The following is a 5192-nucleotide window of genomic DNA, read 5'->3' as shown; positions in this document are numbered from 1 at the left end:
CTGTATATGATCCTTTAATGTCACATAATGGTGGATATGGATCTACAATGCCCAAGTCACACAGATTCTTCAGAGCCATCAAATATTTACTTTCTCCCAAGCGATCAAGCCATCTGCGGCAGAAGGCAAGGGTGCCAAAGTTGTCACTGATGACATTTAGCAAGTGTTTTGTTCTTGGAAGCCTTATCAGCACATGTCCAACATCAAAATTTTTCATGTAATGTGAACATTCCACGTCGTCATGAACAACACCTTTTCCTGCACTACCAAAGGTTTCCATTGCATACACTTCTCCTTCCTCCATTCTTGTTGCCTCTCCTCCTTTCACAATGGGCACTGTTTTCCCAGGATGTGTTCTATATTGCCCAATTGAATGTCCATTTAGATTATGGATTGGTTTCACTTGATATGTCTTCCCATCTATTTCAACTTCATAGGATTCCATAACTTCTTGGGTGGCCTCCCCAACATCACATAGACGAACATCAATTCCAGCACACTTTATTCCAGTATTGGTAGCATCCTTTACAGCTTTTAATAACGTATCATATTTGGGATTAAAAGTGACAGTAAAAGCACAGTCAATAATCCTACCACTTATGTGTGTTCCAAAATCTATCTTACAGATGTCATCATACTGTAATACTGTTGTGTCACCAGCATTGGGAGTATAATGGGCAGCACAATTATTGAGAGAACACCCAGTAGGAAATGCCAGGCCTGCATTTAATCCATTCTCTTTTATTCAATTTGCGTGAACAGTCTTCTAACTTTTCGCAGATTTCTATCATTGTCCTCCCAGGCTTGATCCAGCTCATAACATATTTTCTAACTTGTCGATGTGCTTCTGCAGCTTCTCGAAAATCATTCCAAATCTCTTCACTGGCCTGATCTAAGGCTTTCTTTTCTTCCCTTGTAGTTCTCCAAGCAGCTGTTCGCCCATCTTGTGTGGGTGGGTATTCACACTCTTGTCCTTTGGGAAATACACCATTAGGATACAGGTGACATATTGGAACTGAGGGAGGGTCTGTTTGAACTTTTGATCCTCTCTTCTTCTTCTTCTTCTTCTTCTTCTTCTTCTTCTTCTTTCCGGTTGCTCCATCCCCATCACCATCTCCATCTTCATCATCTTCATCTCTTTCTTTCTCTTCCAATGCTTGTTTTTCCAATTGTCTTGCTACCTCATCGACTGAGGCTCCTGATTCTTCATCAGGTTCTTGTTGCCCTCCTGCAGTAGCCCCTTTACTCTTCTTCTTCCGTCTTTTTTTCTTGGCTGCTTCTTCGGCCCTAGAGGCAGCTTCCTCCTCCCTGTCGTCTGGATCCAAGTCACCATTCAGGTGGCTCCCGGAGGCCGCTGCCTCTTCCACGCCTGCCGTGTTGCCCAAGAGCGCGCGAGGGACTGAGTGAGACTTTTGTTTATTATACAGCAAAAGTAGACTAATATAGCAGCTGTGCTCCACAAAGGGAGCCAGGGTTGGTTTCCCTCTATCTTCTTGCTCCACCATCCCTAGAGTGTTGTCCTAATCTATATGGTCCAGGATGACTCGGCACCATATCACAGTACAGTTATCAGGAGGAAAGTCACTGGTTTCCTTTAAGGCCATGACCCATCACTTATATTAACAACCCATTGGCCAGAACTTAATCACATTATTACATCTACCTGCAAGGGAGACTGGGCAATGTAGCCTTATTCTAAGCCAGCGGTTCTCAACCTGTGGGTCACGACCAACAGGGACTGTATTAAAGGGTCGCAGCATTAGGAAGGTTGAGAACCACTGTTCTAAGCAGTCCTATACTTAGCTAAAAATTCTTTGACATTGGAAAAAAGGTTGGGGGAACAACCAACAGCTCCACAAAATAATCAAAATTCAGAATTTGATTTGAAGTGGTATCTTGTCCCCTCTCCCAGTTGGATCCTGCTGCCAGTGAGAAGCTTGGGGCCAAGGAAAAAGTTGGCTTTCTGTCCCTTAGGCTGCTAGTTCTCCTACCTGTCTTGCTAACCACAGCTTCCCTAGGAGTGAAGAAAGTAGGAATGAAAGTGGGCAAGTTATTGCTTTACTGATCTTGTCATGTTTTTTGTTTGTTGTTTTTGTTTTTTGTTTTTTTTTGAGACAGAGCCTCAAGCTGTCACCCTAGGTAGAGTGCTGCAGCATCACAGCTCACAGCAACCTCCAACTCCTGGGCTCAAGCTAGTCTCCTGCCTCAGCCTCCCAAGTAGCTGGGACTATAGGCGCCTGTCACAACGCCTGGCTATTTTTTGATTGCAGCCACCATTGTTGTTTGGTTAGCCCGGGCTGGATTTGAACCAGCTAGCTCAGGTGTATGTAGCTGGTGCCTTAGCTGTTTGAGCCACAGGCGCCGAGCCCCTGTCATATTTTTGTCTTCTCTGGCCATGGCAGAAGCCTAAAGTAGGCTCTTTGTCTTGTAATTTCTTTTGTGGGCTCTCTTGAAGAGTCAATAGTATATCTCAGGACAAAAATGATGCTCTTTCCCCTGTCTGGCCTTTATCTCCTCAACCCCGATCTCTCTTACGTTTCAATACTGCTCTGAGTCCTCTTTTGCTTGTCAGTGCCTTCTATGTGACTGGCATCCAAATGCTGGCTCTCATGGGGTCAGTGTGATTCTTCAGGACCCTCTTCACTGCACAGTTCTTAGATTTGGACTCAATCTTTTCTCATTTCTTCTCAGCCCCTGCCTTTTTTATGGAATACCCACATTTCTTAACTGCCAAGATCCCCTCACCCTCTTACCAGCACCTTTGACAGGATGTAGGCGAACAGCTCAAACTGTTTTGCTTTCTGTGACACTCACCTGATCCATAGGAAACTTACATATCCTTGCCATGCTGAACAACAGATGTGCTGCCCTGTCATTGCTGCTCCAGTCGGCTTCCTGCCTTCAGAATTCTGACAAGCTACAGACAGCAGTGTCTATAGTAACACAGGCCTCCAAACTCCAAAGACATATAGGGCTCTCTTTAAAACTCTCTTTCCAGGCTCAGCACCTGTAGCTTATGGGCTAGGGCGCCAGCCACATACATCAGGGCTGGCCCAGGCCTGCCAAACAACAATGACAACTACAACAAAAAAAATAGCAGGTGCCTGTAGTCCCAGCTACTCGGGAGACCGCGGTAAGAGAATTGCTTGAACCCAAGAGTATAAAGTTGCTCTGAGCTGTGACACCACTGCACTCTGAGGGCAACAAAGTGAAACTCTATCTTAAAAAAGGCTCAGCAGGGCGGCACTTGTGGCTCAAAGGAGTGGGGCGCTGGCCCCATATGCCTAAGGTGACCAGATTTTAACATTGGTAAAGTGGGACACCATTGATGGGGAGGGTTTTTTTTTTTTTTTGAGACAGAGCCTCAAGCTGTCCCCCTGGATAGAGTGCTGTGGCATTACAGCTCACAACAACCTCCAACTCCTGGGATCAAGCAAGTCTTCTGCCTCTGCCTCCCAAGTAGCTGGGACCACAGGCGCCCACCACAACGCCCGGCTATTTTTTGGTTGCAGCTGTCATTGTTGTTTGGCGGGTACGGGCTGGGGATTCGAACCCGCCACCTTACGTGTACGTGGCTGGCGCCTTAGCTGGTTGAGCTATAGGCGCCGAGCCGGGGAGGGTTCTTAATTAAAAATTTGGTCTATATGGAGCAACAAAAATTTTCATAGAACACAAAAATAGTATTGTAATATTTTTTAATTTCAACATAAGTACAATTTACAAATATAATACATTTTAAAAATTATGTATAGTATTATTTTATTCTTTGGCATATTTCTCATTGAATTCTAACAACTGATCAACAATGCGAACTTTGATAAGCAGTTCTCGATAATCAGTTCTCAACAATTATTTGTTATTAAAGTTTAACATTATAAAATTTACAAAAATAATATAAAACTCATATCCTGGCGAAATAGCCACATGGCAGCCAAAAACCGTATATTCCCTTCCTGTTCTCCTGCTGTTCCCTAGCTTGTCGTCTATTCTTTCCAAAAATCAGGACTTTTTAAAAACACCACGGGACACGAGACAAATTGTTAAAAATCAGGACGTTTGCTCACCTTACATATGCCAGAGGTGGTGGGTTCAAACCCAGCCCTGGCCAAAAACTGCAAAAAAATAAATAAATAAAAAGAATAAAAAAGGCTGGGCACCCCCTAGCACAGTAGTAAGGGCGCCGCCCACATGCCCTGAGCCTAGCAGTTTGAACCTGGCCCAGGCCAGCTAAACAACAATGACAACTGCAACAAAAAAATAGCCAGTTATTGTGGCAGGTGCCTGTAGTCCCAGCTACTTATGAGACTGAGGCAAGAGAATTGCTTAAGCCCAGGAGTTTGAGGTTGCTGTGAGCTTTGATGCCACAGCACTCTACTGAGGACAGACATAGTGAGACTATGTCTCAAAAAATAAATAAATAAAAACCTCTCTCTCCTGGTCAAACTATAGCATCTGGAGGGGTGTATTTCTTTTTGTTTTTGAGACAGAGCCTCAAGCTGTCATCCTTGGTGGAGTGTGGTGGCATGACAGCTCACAACAACCTCAGACTTCTGGGCTTAAGTGATTCTCCTGCCTCCGCCTCCCAAGCAGCTGGGTATACAGGCACCCGCCATAACGCCTGGCTATTTTTTGGTTACAGCCATCATTGTTGTTTGGCGGGCCTGGGATTCAAACCCACCAGCTCAGGTGTATGTGACTGGTGCCTTAGCCACTTGAGCCACAGGTGCCAAGCCACATACTTCTTGATGACATTCCAAACTCAGCTCTCAAAGGCTCTCTCTGGGGCAGCACCTGTGGCTCAGTGAGTAGGGCACCGGCCCCATATACTGAGGGTGGTGGGTTTGAACCCAGCTCCAGCCAAACTGCAACAAAAAATTAGCTGGGCGTTATGGTGGGTGCCTGTAGTCTCAGCTACTGGGGAGGCTGAGGCAGGAGAATCACCTAAGCCCAAGAGCTGGAGGTTGCTGTGAGCTGTGACACCCCAGCACTCTACCGAGGGCGACAAAATGAAACTCTATCTCTAAAAAAAAGAAAAAGGCTCGGGCAGCACCTGTGGCTCAGTGGGTGTGGCACTGGCCCCATACATGGAGGGTGGCAGGTTCAGGCCCAGCCCCGGCCAAACTGCAGCAAAAAAATTGCCAGGCGTTGGCGGGTGCCTGTAGTCCCAGCTACTCGGGAGGCTGAGGCAAGAG

At 45.8% G+C, this 5192-nt stretch overlaps 1 pseudogene across 1 annotated transcript; it reads right to left on the bottom strand.

Annotated features, from left to right (window-relative positions):
- Positions 1-86: 86 nt before the first annotated feature.
- LOC100947792 lies at positions 87-1398 on the bottom strand (annotated as a pseudogene). The gene has a single exon (XR_002774332.1). The product of XR_002774332.1 is annotated as a methionine aminopeptidase 2-like (transcript).
- Between the last annotated feature and the right edge of the window lie 3794 nt (positions 1399-5192).

This window comes from Otolemur garnettii, unplaced genomic scaffold, assembly GCF_000181295.1.
Source record: "Otolemur garnettii isolate 467f Iridium unplaced genomic scaffold, OtoGar3 scaffold00072, whole genome shotgun sequence".
Taxonomy (NCBI): Eukaryota; Metazoa; Chordata; class Mammalia; order Primates; family Galagidae; genus Otolemur; species Otolemur garnettii.
This window is presented reverse-complemented; position numbering and strand designations above follow the sequence as displayed.